General features: G+C 40.9%; 1 protein-coding gene across 4 annotated transcripts in view; it reads right to left on the bottom strand.

Moving 5' to 3' along the window:
• ptprea (protein tyrosine phosphatase receptor type Ea) overlaps positions 1-14,979 on the bottom strand; it is a 49,739-nt gene that overhangs the window by 22,173 nt on the left and 12,587 nt on the right. For all 4 annotated transcript variants that reach the window (XM_026315260.1, XM_026315262.1, XM_026315261.1 and 1 more), the window contains exon 2: positions 5,977-6,264. The gene's annotated coding sequence lies outside the window, so the exon portion shown is untranslated. The remainder of the gene's footprint in view (positions 1-5,976; positions 6,265-14,979) is intronic.

Raw genomic sequence — 14,979 nt, 5'->3', positions numbered from 1 at the left:
CCTATGTATGCTGCAGCTATGTTTGCACACAAGAAACATTTACTCACCAAAACAACAAAGAGAAAACCACTTTAGCTACTACCAGGAAGAAACAAACAACAAACTGTGGTTGGTTGCCAGGTTCAGGCCAAAACATCCTTTTGACTGTAATATGGCAGCCACTGTGTCTGACCCTAAAAGCACTGCTAGTAGTCCTCAAGGAAATGAAAGCTTTTAGCTGCAGTATATTATTTAAAAATAACAGAGTACTAGATGAGAAGTGATTACTGATAATCCTCTTAAAAACATTCCAAGCCATAACTAGCATTTGAGAGCAGCACCATTTGTCGTACAACTTACTTGTCTTCAATGTTTATAGCATTTAGAAGCTACCACCACATTGTAGTTAGGCATGAAAAACAATTACTCTAGTACTAGTAAATATTTACTGCAGTCAGCACTAACACCAAACGTGATCTTACACTTGGCCAGCCTGCATGAGTGTCTTTGTGTGTTCGTAATGTCTCACTCTCTCTCACACATGCACACAAACACAATACATACATACATTTCTGCACCAAATCCGCAAACACTTGGCATGCTAAGCTAGGCTGCCTGACTGTTTGGCATGAAATACACTCACAAATCCACAAATGCTACAACTACAGCTACAGGAATCCATTAGAAGCACATGTGCTAGGGCCTGTTTGAAGACTACCATGCCAGAAATCATGATGGTAGTGGTCTGTCATCCACACCAAATCCGTGTGTGTGTGTTGTGTGGGGGACAATCTTCCTGTGAGGGTCTCATCATGTCCTCCTGGCTCCTTACACCTCCTGACCTGACAGTGATGAACACCAAGGCATCCATCTTCCTCAGTCCCTGACACCTGTGGGATTTAACTCCTCCCCTCTCTCAATTATTCAGAGCCAGAGCAATTATAGCCTGGAATCAGAGCTGCAGATAACCAGCATAATGCGTGGCAGCTTTGCTGAAAATGACAAAATGCCCATTGTGACACTTCTCATTATTACTCAGCACTCTGTGATTACCAGCACTCTACAATGAACAGGTATTAGTGTGTGATGTGTAAAAAGAGAGTCAGAGAGAAGAAGAAGGGAGTGTGCATAAAGCCAGGACATTGTCAGCTTGGTAACTCATCGAAAACTTACTGCTCAGCTAATAGGGGCCATTAAGAGGAGAACACAAATGTGACTTAGAATTAAAGTTTTTAGACTGATTTAAATGAGGCAAGCACTTGCACTTTCCTTTTTGAAGGTCTAATATATAGTTAACCAGGATTTTTAGATGTTTGAAAGACAAATCTGGTATGTATGGTAAATCTGGCAAATTTTTAATGTTTTTGCCCATTATCAGTCATAATTATAAAAATTTGCAAAGCAAGGACTCTAGCAAGAATAATGTTGATCGGGGGAAGGTGAGTCTCATGAAAATGAAAAACACAAGAAGAGCCAAAGAGAACTTATCTAGAGCTGCAGTCTTCCTTCATTATGCAATGGCATTCAATTAAAAAAAACTGCACTGTTTGTACTGTCATTTTATTTTTTTGCAATTTGAAAACTAGTAGACACAAGAAATCTTCTTGCACCGACTACTCCTGCTCTAGCATGCATAAACAAAGTAAACTGAAAGTGAGCCACAATTTTAATAAGAGAATTTGATCAGAGACCAGATATGTTCTGGTGTTTGCTGTAAGAGCTTCAGGGATTTTTAGGGGATGGTTGTTTAGAGATTAACAAGTGTTACCATTTTTGCAGCAGTAGTTTTAGGGAAATGAAAGTTACAGTAGATGTAGAACATAAATAATACAGGTAATTAGCATAGTAGCCTGCAGTTAAAAAAAAAAAAAAAAAAAAAAATCCGCCCATGGCCACCTCCAAAGCTCAATAATTATCATATTATATCATTTTTATTTAACTCGTATACCAGTTGAAATGTCAGAAACCAACAGGTTGTGGTTTCTTGGTGGGGAGATTCATGCTGGGACTTTATGCCAAGGTGCCATGATTTTGAGGGGTTATTAGGCTAAGCTAATTGCCCGACTTTAATGTTATCAATATGAAAGCGGTATCAACTTTCAGCAAGAAAACAAAAGCATGTATTTTCCAAAACGACAAGCTATTGATGGCTCGACTGGTGCTGTGTAAGTGAGTGAAGTGTCATCACCTACAGTCCCAACAGAACAAATTTGAAACAATAAACAAAATGATAAATGCTGGTCACAGTATGGATAATCGCCTCTTTAACTGACCATAAATTTATTAGATGTCCTTATGAGAAAGTTTTATGTTCAATAAAAAGCATTATACAGATTAAAATGTGCTCTAGTCTTATACAGAATCATAACAGTCAGGTCTGATGCCATCTGGCAGCTTGATTTTGAAAGCATTACAACACAGTAGACTGTCTCCCGTGAGAATATATGGCTCATTTTTAAGTCATGTTATTCGAGCGTTGAAGTAAGAGGCAATTGAGAAATCCTGTGGGATGAGGAAACCCACTTCACTCAAATGAATTAAAATAAATTGCAGTGTCAGTGCCTGTAATGATGACAATTCTCAAAGCTTTTCCACTGGCATATGATTTATTAACATCAGCACTGATGCAGAGACAGGGGCTAAACATACCTGGTTCTTGCAGAAAAGAGGGGATTTGGTACAGAACAACTATTATCAGACATATGGTGACAGAGATAACACTCTGTTAGGATCTGCATAGGACAGGCCAGATCTATTCCCCAAAATATCCTTTTGAGAGAAGGATGGGGAGAAGGGAGGGCAGCGGTGGAGAAACAAGTGGTAAGCACTGCTGCGGAAGAACAAAAAGCCACTTGATTCTAAGGGAGCAAAAGAGAAGGAGGAGGAGAAGAAGAGATGTGGAACCAGAAGGGATAAGTGAATGGCCCACGCTGCGAGGATGAGGAGTCTGCCTCTGCTGTTCTGCAGAGATAGAGCAGACCTGCCTGTTCAGTGCACACACAGACTATAAAACCCTCCAGTGAGTCTTTAAAAAGGAATACGAGGACTGTCTTCTGGCTTTTGACATTTCCCCAGACTGTCTATTTACCATCATGCGGCTCCAGTTGCCATAGCAAAACTGTGGTATCACACTTCATCTTCCAGAATAACAACCTCTTTATGCTCCCTTATCACACATCTGGCAACAACAGGTTTGACAAACAAATAAAAAAGGCAAAAACAACTGGCTTTTTCACAGCACAGCCCAGACTCACAGAGAAGGTGCAGTGACTGGCGATTCCAACAGCAGCATGCTGGAAGATAAACTAGATTTGGAAGCACAGCAATTATGTTACCCAAACCTCAACCCACAGTAACACATTTTTCACAGTCCTCTTTCACAGAATAACAGCCACTGCAGAGCACGTTATGAGAAGCACTTTGTTGATTAAGCCTGTTGTTTGCTGTCTGCCTGAAATCTACAGGAACATGAGTCATTCAATGGGGCCCTCGGCACCATAGTGAGCCTCATTGTCCTCCCTTATAAGCAGATTTGTTACATGAATGAGAAAGGACACATACACACACAGACCATATGGAGAGCAAATGACTAGTCTAAGTCCAAGGCCTCTTGGAGAACAGAAGGAAGCAGAGCATTCATCCCTCATGCTGCTGACAAAAGCTCTGCAAGAGGCCTGCCTGCTGGGGGAGACCTGTCCCTTCACTGATACAGTAGCTTGTGACAGAGGTGTGAAGGCATGAGAGGCCATAGGAAATCATGGACATACACACCAGGCAGAGGGCAGGAGGAGGACGAGGAGGTGATAACATACTGGCTATCACTGAATCTAAACAGCAGACAAATGTGTTTAGCCCCTGAGCCACACAAGGGATAAAACTTCTGTTCTGCTAATACCTGCACTTTTAAGATGAGAAAGAAAATTAAACTGTAGAACAAAACTGAACTATCTGACAGTTTTGGTCCCAAGGACCCGAATGACTGAACTAGCAGAAAAGTTTAGACGGTATCTGAAAGTGATTTTCACACCTTAGACGATCTCACTTATTTCAGATCAGTGAACAAAACCTTGCCAATACTCAAAGACTAGTGAAAACAAATGTTTTTCAGGGGTGAATAGAAATCTGAAGGTTAAAGAGGTAGAGAGAACTATAGAAATACGTCTCTACATACATAAGAACTACATACAATGTGGGAGGTGAAAAAAAAAAAAGCTTCGACAAAAGTGACAGCCAAACAACCTTTGAGCTAGAAAAAAATGCCCTTGCTGTTATGAAAACATTGCAAACATGTATTTGAAATGTCAAAGTGTCCTCTATTATCCATTTTCCACTACAATAGAACTCTATGAAACTAAGATTCTCCAGCTGACTCTTGCAGCATGTAATATGGGTCACACTAATAAAAGCTATTGTATCTGCACATAGTACCTTGTGTGTGCAGGACTTCATTTGTTTGTGCCTTTGTGTTAATGTGTGCGTGTTTCTGCAGTGTAAGCACATGCTGTCCTCCATCTGCTGTTTGATAGTGACTGTTTCGTTTTTTTTTTTTTTTTCTTTTTCCTGTGCAGCCAGCCAACCAGCCAGCCTTCCTGTACAGCTCTGCTCTGAAGAGGAAATGGGAGCAAGACTGCCACACACTCCTGACCAAAACCCTGGATAAGGTACATACACATTCAGACACAGACGCAGCTGGACACATTTAGTCACACAATCACACACACACAGATAGTCTCATCTTTCTCTTTCCTTCCTACTTACACTCCAGGCTTTGTTTTTCATTTGTCCATTTACCACATGTTCCCTTTGTCCTTATTTTATCATAGTCACACACCTTCCCAAGCCATTAAACAGTATGGCGGGGACTAAAATATTTGAATTGCACAGCAGTAACGTGAACTGTTAAATACAGGCAAAGTCAAAAGCATGGGTGATGAGGGGCTTTAGCAAACAACATCCATTCTGAGAAATTCCTATTAGTGACTAAGCATGGAATGTAATAACAGGAAAATGAATCTGACTCAAATTGTCTGGCTTTACTTCCATCTGCTTAAATTCTCCCATCATGCCTAATAAAGTCATATCTATAAGTCTTTGGTTAATTATTCTGCCACTTAAATATAGTTTTAAAGTCTTGGGAACAAATCTGCTTCTATACTGTCAACCAGTAGTCGTGGCAGTCGTGGCCATAGGGAGTCGGACTTGTAACCCGAAAGTTGCGGGTTCGAGTCTCAGGTCCGGCAGGAGTTGTGGGGCGGAGTGAATAGCCAGTGCCTGTCTACCTTCAATACCACGACTTGAGCACGACCAGACCCCCAACTGCTTCCCAGGCGCCGCAGACAAAGGCTGCCCACTGCTTAAACGCAGAGCACAAATTCCGTGTATGGGTCACCATACTTGGCCACAAAAGTCACTTTCACTTTCACTTTCACAAAACAGGAACTGCAGTATCAAGGTTATGGCAATTAAGAGAAAAGACAAAAAGTCTGTTTATAGGGCAAAATCTAACCAATGCAACTAAAGTGACATTGTATCACAGACTACTAAAAACATCTACACATCTACGTGATTTTACATTTTGAACAAACCCACTGCTCTGAATAAGCTGCACCATGCATGGTAATGGTATTATTATTAGTGTACATTGCACCATGCAATGCTCTGTTGTCACTACTGTTTTACACCAGCATGCTTCACTTCCTTTTTCTTAGTCATTTTTACCAGCTGACAACAACCTGGAGCCATTAATCTCCTCAATGAGGAAGTGATTCAATAGTTAAAAATGTGCCAGGATCTTGTGATAAAAAAAAAGTCCATCTCTATACGAGGAAAACAATCAATGCTGTGCAAGTGAAAGAGTATTTTGTGTCTTAAGTGAAATCCTAAACAACATCCATAAGACTAATCCCAAGTGTAAACACATAAGAAGTGTCAGCAGCTACTTTACAGTGAACACATTCATACAGTGTTATCTACACAGGCCACACTGTGCTGACTTACCTGAGTGAGAGTCGATTCAATGTATGCTGATTCTCAGGTCCATAATCGCAGGTCACATGATGCAGACTGTGTCCAGTGGTCACATTGTTGTCATCGTCTTCAGTGGAAGGTTGGACAGAAGGTGGAGATCAGGACAAGGCTGGTCCCACAGCCCAGTGAAGACAGATGATCTCTGGATTCAGGCAGTGGAGAGTTATAGTCTCAGCTTTTCACTTCCAGTGGGTCACCAAACAGCAGCCAGTCCGAATTTCTGTAAAGCAGCGCTGCACCTCTTAAAGGGATCACCACCTTTAGTTTAAAACAAAGTGAGGACAGAAAGCATGTTAGACAATTGAGACAGTGAAAAAAAAAACCTACCACATTCTCCAGTTTCTTCTGGAGAATGGGCAAAGTGTGATGCAGTTCCTGTCTTGAGCAGAAACTATATCTACCAAGAAAAGAGTGTAGTTACGACAGAAGACATATTTTCCAGAGGAGGATGTGATATAATAATGAGAGTCCTAGAGCAATGTGAAACAACATACTGAACATATCCTCTTTGGGTTTCCCTTTAATCATGATGATGCCAAACTTGAGATCTCTACCAGCTTGCAGCTTCCCCATAGACTAAAGAAGGTGTACCCCTGACTTTCACCCATAGAGAGCTGGGATAGGCTCCAGCAGATCCCCATGACCCTAATTAGTAATAAGCGGGTATAGATGACGAAAGAATGAATATAAAAACTATATGTTGCCAAGTCAAATTTCCTCAACTTTGAAATTTTGAAGACACAAGGTTTTTGCAGGGGTGAGCTGCAAGGAAGCATATTGAGTGGTTGCTATGGCGACATACTGTCTAGCCGAGCCGAATGGAGGTGGGGGTGATGGGTTGTTTGCTCTCTCCATTTCATCTGTAACGATAAATGAGTGAACACATCTCTACAGCCCACCCTTTCTCCACAAATTCCCACTCAACCTCATTGCAAACAAGTAGTCAACAAAATAAGGTGTCATGCATGAGGATTTTAATGAGAGTCAACAAGGGCACAAGCCAAAGACTCAGAGGCATGCTCTATGCATCCTCAGAGGCAAGAATAGAAGGGACCACAGATAGAGTCTCTATGTCATTATTCCTGTGTAATATAGTTTGAAGTTCCTGGAAAGCACTGTGAGCGAGTATTTGAACTCACATATTATCTCAAAGGTCATAAATAAATAATACAAGGTCTGACAGTGTGGAATCAGATCAAGCCAACTACTGAATAATAGAAGAACCTTCCGGTAACGTAACTAAATGCAGACTATCACGCTCAACAAATATCACTGGTAAAAACTGCAACACATGAAAGCTCCTGAATGAACAATGTAATTTGTACATTTAAAGCTGCTTTAGTTTTCAAGAGGGTCATCACAGTACTGACTGGGCAGTATTGCCAATGGTTTAAAAAACGGTTAGAAAGGTTAGAAAATTGGAAAATGTATTGTATTCAATAAAATACCACAACACATTCATTATCACCTTTATCTCACGGTTTACTTTGCAGAGAGCAGGAGCACTGTCACTGACAATGTGGTGAACAAGGCAGTCACACCACAATATATAATTAGAAACTGTATTTAATTTGACAGCCAAAACGTGCTCAGGTACTTAAAGAAAGAAACTGGGGGCACTTCTTTCTGTAAGCTCCTTTAGCGAACCCTTTATATAAATGATACAAAACTAAAAAAAGAAAGAAAATACTACAGCTCTGGTATTTTTAAGATGCACTCAATGAATGTAACTAATTTCTGTTGTCAGAGCACAGTCTGTTTTTGGCTACTAATCCTGGTCTGCAAAAGAACACCTGCAATCTAATTAGACTCAACAACATGGGCTCATAATGCGCTTCATATGCAAAATGTTTTCCTCGCAACATAACAAGAGGCAACACAGAAATGATAAATCATCTCCAGATGCTAGTTCTGTTTGTGTGCATGGAGCAACTTCAGAGAAGTAATGTTTTATTTGGATTTATATCATATAACCTATATCATATAACCTGTTCTTCTTCTGTAGGTCTGATGGACTGTACAACTAAGTACAAGTAAGTTACAGCTGCAGACATGAAAACTGCCATCCAGCTGTTATTTCTCTGACAGATTCAAAGTACCACAGTAACAAATATCAACACAAAGACAGATGGACACCTCACACACACCTACATGCATACTTACACACGACTGCTGCTATGACTGCGATGGTCAATCAGATTACAGCATCATACTGAGATCTCCAAGTGCATCAACACAAATCCATTTATAGAGATAAGCTTTGAGGGCAACTGCTGCCACACACACACACACACACACAAACACACACACACACAGTCAGTGAGAGAGAGAGAGATGTCACTATCAGGTCCCAGCATCAGTCCTGCTCTATGTTTACAGAAATCCTCTGTGACCTGCCACTGTGTGACAGTTCCAAAGAAACAGCACCACCATAACAGTTCAAGGTCCTATACCGGGTGGGGTGGGGGGGTTACGAGATGAATAACAGGATACAAAACCAGACAAAATATAATACTAAAGCACGAAATCGGTTTTTCTCTTAGAATTTTTGCTTAATCCTTTTTTAAATGAGTTAATTGATAATTATTTTCCACTCTCAGGCCTCTACTAATTATTCAAATAAATTAAGAATGAAATTAACAAACTAAGAAGGGAAAAAAAAAAAACAGACTACTTGTAGACTGTACTACACAAGGTTGAGCTACAATTAAACATCGTTACAGCCCACAGAGATTCAGGCATTAAAGAAACTTGGAGAACATGACAACTTTCTAAACACTGCATACTGAAAATTAATAACACATACTGGCTGTGTTACATTTTTAATGATAAGACTTTAATTGGAATAGAGCAGAAACAGGAGTCTAGTGTCTGATTTATCAAGTCAGTTTTAGAGAAATGTAACACTGAGAGCAGTGGGAAGGTTTATCGTGATTTATGGTGTTTACAGCCAAACCTGAAGGCGACGAAATCAGCACCTTGCTGAAAACTGCAGCAGCACAGATTATAATAAATGGCACTGCAGGAAACAAATGCATGCACGTGAAAATAATGACCGATGTGACTGGAGCTGTGTCCCTGATGAGCTGTCCATACATTGTGTGCTTAATGTTTCAGAGTGAGAGGACAGACTGCAACAAGGAGTGTCATTTTGATAGCCGAGACTCATGCGCCTGACCGCCTCACTCCCAAACACACCGGTGTATTTTGGCATCCAGGTCTGAGTGAGTGGCCCTTAGCCAAAGCAAGCAGGATGTGAATCTGATAATATCGTATATCAGCATTTCTAAACTTGGCAATCGCTGTTATAATCAAATATCTGGAAATTTCCTAGAGGGCTCAGGCAGGACTAGATCATTTACAGTGTACATCAATAGTGTTATTTATTTAGTGGGCAGCTAAATGAGAACCTTGATTTAACACTCACCTGTGGTTTTCTCAGATCAATAACCAATACAGTGATGGAATAAGCCTCTGGAATGTAGGTAATGTCCAAACTCCTTTAAGAATACTAGTGAGAAACTACTGCAAAGGCCAGGTGCAGACCAGTTCTAGGGAATCCCTTCTAAGAATAACCCCATTGAAGAATGGACCCGAGAACTACAGACCTCAAGGGCTTTTTTTCTGTTCACATTCATTTAACTATATGTTAAAATGAAGTAAGCTGGCTGATGGTTGGTACAGCCTCGTCACTCCTGCACAACACTCAACAACGCTGTTGAAAATTTGAATGCTTTGCTTTGACCCATCAACTTCTCTCTGAATTTTCTGTTGTATAGGCTCAAAAAAGCCTGGACGTTAGCGATGGTTCATTTGTTTGTGTTCTAAGAACTACATTTCTCAGTTCCTGTGGTGTTGAAACAAGAAAAAGGGTGAACTTCCTCTAACAACTCTAAGAACTTTAAAAAGTTCCTCCTATCCTTCCTATCAGAATGTTGTGAATATTATGTGAATTATATGCTGTGCCCTTCACCTTAACCTAATACTTTGGTTTATGACCTGCAAACTATGATATTCCCATTTACATTTCTTTTTTTTTAATGTTTATATGTTGCATCCTGTGGCTAGAGTATAAAAAGCTGGCTCATTGCATTGTTGGTGTAATATCTGATAAAGGTCTATTAGTCAAATGTGGTTTCTTTATGCTGACAGTGTGTGGGAGTCCTCCACTTTTTCATTACATTTCATTCTCCTACGCACCTGCCTGATGAATTTGCATTAGATTATAATAACAATAAAAAATGAACAGTGTGGACAGCTCATCAAGCCAGTTCACAGTTGCAAGACCCCGACATGACTTACAGCTGGCCAGATGCCTTCAAAAAAGTCTCCGTTTATTATAACAGCAGCCTGTAAGAGCAGACTTTATTCAGTATTACATCTCACAGGCTGATACAAATCCCCTCAGAGGTGGTGTCTCTCTCCCCTTCCTTCTCTCACATCCTTTCCAAAAGCTTATTCTCCCATGTGCCTGGGTGCATCTCCAACAGGACAGGTTTAAGATTAAACACGCCCCCCAGCTGAGGATTCCCTGCAACTCTTCAACTCCATGAACCCCGCCTGGTAAATATTCATGACAGAGAAACTGTGGTATTCCAGGACAAGCATTCCACACACCAGCAGTTTCAAGCACTTCACTAATACACATGCAAAGACACAAACACACCCACACAGAGTGACATTAATGGGCATGTAAGAAGCATGAACACCTACACAAAGGGGAAAAAAGCCCTGTGGAGTTCTCAGCCTGTCTGTGTATATCTGGCTACAGCCCAAGGCTACATGCCTCGTCTGTCTGCACAACCTTGCCTGAGAACAGAGATGTTTCAGGCGTTGGAGATGGAGAGCCATGAATGCTTCCACTTTGTTCACAGAACAAACTACCAGAAGTAGGGAGTGGAGTGAGAAATACATAAGTTATAAATACTTCATGTCTTTGTCCTTGTATGATACTAACTCAGAAGGGTGCCCACAAGAAGGAAGAGAATTTAGATCACGTCCTGTGTGATCGCTGTGGTTTACTGTCAAACATACGCAGTTCAACAGCCAGAAGGAGGTAGAGCTTGAAGGGACAGACCTGACTCCCCAAACACATAAAAAGAAAAGACAAAGGGACACAGGAGAGGAAAAGACTTGAGCCACAATTGAAGCAGCTCGGGTGCACCATCTTCCTGTGTTACATTGATGTCATCACTTGCTCAACACTGGCTCAGTTTTGAAGCATATTAAGCCAGATTAGAGGGGGAAATGGCACACTAAACCTGCATATGTGGGAGCTATGACCTAGAACATTTACAGTGGGTGGATTCCATACCCATGATCCAAGTATCCGTTTTCTAAAACCATGCATTCTGTAATAAACATTGCCCATAGCTGACTGTGGGCTGGTATAAGAAATAAAACGGTATGTAACCATGCCTGAGCAAAACAGATAAAATAGGGAGAGACTTTGTTTATAATATAATAATACATAGTTTGGTCTTTTAACTTACACATGAATTGCATTGCAATTGTAAGTCTGGGCAATCACCAAACTATTTGCAATTCATGCTTCAATTGGTAGCGAGGTGACTGGTCATGGCATGGCTGTCGACTGTTGCGGACTTCACTGACATTTAGCATCTGTTACAGTAAGATGATAAGATACAGGACAGATGAAAGCAATAATCTATAAGCTCATAACAGAAAAATCAAATGAACTGGGATGTCCCTTATACAGCTGGACAACCCCATTTTGTCCTGAAGAAAGTATACCCAGGGCAGGAGCTAAGAGCTCATAGGAAGAACGCCCTGTCAACTTAAATCAACAGGATATGTATGATTTACTGGGTAACATCCACTGGCACTGCACTTGGGAGTGGTGATTGGCCACAACAGAAAAAAAGTACTTAAACCGTATTCTCTTCAAAGGCATCACTTCAACTGATCTGCAGGCAGGGCTGAGGAGCTGAGGATGCAAGTAAATACTGTAATCTAGTCATCAGACAGAGGGGAACTTGCACCCCCACCCTAGCCTCCGTTCAGGAAGCAGTTGTGTAAATAATCTGTAAATGCTTTGCTGTATGACCACCTGACAAGTAACATGAAACATACAGAAAGCTGCCCCTTCTAGGACAAATGGATCAGATTGGCAAGGCTGGGGGCAGATTCACTAACCACAATTTCAATATTTCTAAAAATGAAAGCCAGGATGGAATTTCATCTCTTGTTGCAGACATGCTGTGCATTTCATAAAAAAGCCCGGGAGAATCGAGTCTTGTTCTCCACTGCATAGCATTACTGCTTGCCACACCTCAAACAATATAAAAACAGGATTTCTTCTTGGGTTGCATGTTATCCAGGGGCTGATATTACCGACACAAGCATTATATTGTGTTATCTGAATCTGTTTCTTAACAGTGTTGCAGAACCAAGGGGGAAATCAAGATTTGAAGAGCTACGAGAGCAGCTCTGCTGTGGTACAGGAAACAGCTTACAACAAATTGGCCATTCAGCACATCTTCTGCAGAAGCTGCTCCAGTCAGCCAATGGACTGATGGATGGCAAGTCCAACTCGAGCTGCGACACCATTGATTTTCTCCTCATGCAACCCAAGTCTGCTGATTCAAGATAATGTTAGATTTTTAAAGTCATCTTATGGTGATGCATTCAGCCGATGAAACTGATAAATGAGCTTAGTCAACATCACCAGGTGAAATTTATTTCCAGAACATTGATTTAGTTGTCTGGTGATGTAGATTATTAATAATTTAGTGTTAAATGTGTAATTTCATTTTTGGTGCAGTATCATCAGTAACACTAAACAGACTATTAAAAAGCTACAGTCAGTGTGCAACACTTGTCTTCTCTTCTCAACTGTCCCTTCTGTCAAATGCTGAATATCCAATGAACCATGCTGTCATTTCACAGTATGTACCTCTTCACTGTTCATCATGGTGATATAAACTGTTATTTGTTGTTAGCCTCCATTGATCCAAAACATCAATGTTCCTCTCACACTTGCCTGTAAATCATGCTAACCTACAATAATATGACTGTGCTCTGATTAAGTCATATTCAGCAACCCTGTAGCTTCTCTCTGTCCAAAGCTTTGAAGGTCACACTGAGTCTGTTAAAGACACATCCTTTTTACACTCACTTGCTGCAATAAGCCAAAATTTTTCACACCCTAAAAATGACACAGCGGCCTAAGATTTCTGAGAAAAGGGCAAAGTCTACGTCCTTAGACATGATCAGTGCTGGGGGCCAGTATACCTGAAACAAGTTTATGTTTTTTATAGACATACAGACAGGAAATGTGGGAAAAGAGGGAGAACTGAATGAGTATGATATGCAACAAAGGTACCAGGTCCAGTCTGATATAGTTATTCATCTTAACTACTCTATAAACTATAAATCACAACCAAATTAAATACCTCCTGCATGTTGAGTTCTCTAACAACAGAAACAAAACTCATGTAGATAAAAACTAAATCATTAGTCATCCTTTATTAGGAGACAGTACAAGTTATCACAGAGAGCAGGAGGGGGCACAGCAAAGAGACTCAGCAGTGTAACTAGACTGTTTCATGCCTTTACAGATTTTTTGCTGCTTGTGTCAAAAAAAGAAATTGATCTATAGCCATTTTCCTTTTGTTAAGGCAATTCAGAGTGGACACACATACGTTAGTGTGGATCTAATCCTAGTGCTAGCTCTAGTATCAGTTGTGGCCATCACTATGAGGGATGAAAGGTTGACGGCTTGTCAGTGAGTCATGCTACCTGTCATAGGGATCACTGGTGTGGATAACTGGAAAGAGCTGTAAACAAAAGCCCATGTGCACGGCGCTGAGGAGAGGAGATAAGAAGGTGTAGGAGGGGTTTTAATGGAGAGATGAGGGGGCGGTACTGATCATTGTGCCAAGCTAGCAGCTGTGTGATGGATTTCACACACATCTACTCATCTATCGCTGCATCCCTTTGTATCACATGAAGAGCAAACAGAGCCCCTTCTGAGTGCACGCAGTAGAGGATCACCATTTTCCCCATTCATGTCATTTGCCCTCACTGCATGTTGTGCACGGGTGAGCAAACACAACCCTTCGGTCTTTTGACATGCTCAGCGCAGGCATGCAGTTATTGCATTTGCCAGCTACACAGGTCTCAGGCAGGAATATCTTAAGGAATGATGGAAAAACAGATGCAAAAAACTATATGTTTTCCCTGAGGAAAGCTGGGTCAGGTGAAATGAATCCTTAGATATATCTGTCAAATTCAGCAACATGACTGATGCGCTGCATAGTCTGTACTAGTGTCAGACAGAGTACAGCATCTTGGCTACACAGCCCACCTAATCTGAACAGGATATTGCATCCCTCATGACAAAAGCAGAAATCAACTCCCCCTCATTTTTAGAATCTGTGATATTACACAAGCAAATAACATCAGAGATGCCATGTCAGCCTCTCCAGAGGGTCAAACTTGCATGTCTTAGACTGTCATTAATACTGAATCTGGATTATAGCAATCCTGAGGCAGCTCTACAGCCACAGATTACTTCTATCCCAGCAGCAGCAGTGAAAGACAATGGGACTTTTTGTTCCCCCAGAACTGACAGTACCGCACAGTAACAAAGGAGGACTCATTTCTAATAGGGTCAGGAGTGATTAGACAAGCGGCAGCTCTGGCAGCCCATAGAGAGCCCTAAGATCCCCCAGAGCAAGAGTGGATTTGTCAGATTACGACCTCACCAACTCCAGTTACCCTATTAGTGTAGTTAGCTGTTGTAAAATGGGTTAAATGGAAATATAGACCCTAGGCTTAAGCCTATGAAAATGTTTAAAAAAAATAAATAAATATGGGCCTGTGGTAAAAACAAAGACAGTTTTAACAGAAAATATCTTGGCATGATAAATCACAGTTATGAGTAGCACTTTATTGTGAAAAATGGCAACCAACTGTCTAGACATCTTTATATTTCTTGTGATGGCAGCA

Source organism: Mastacembelus armatus, chromosome 19 (genome assembly GCF_900324485.2).
Source record: "Mastacembelus armatus chromosome 19, fMasArm1.2, whole genome shotgun sequence".
Lineage (NCBI taxonomy): Eukaryota > Metazoa > Chordata > Actinopteri > Synbranchiformes > Mastacembelidae > Mastacembelus > Mastacembelus armatus.
The sequence above is the reverse complement of the archived record's forward strand: the minus strand, read 5'-3'. Positions and strand labels throughout refer to the sequence as shown.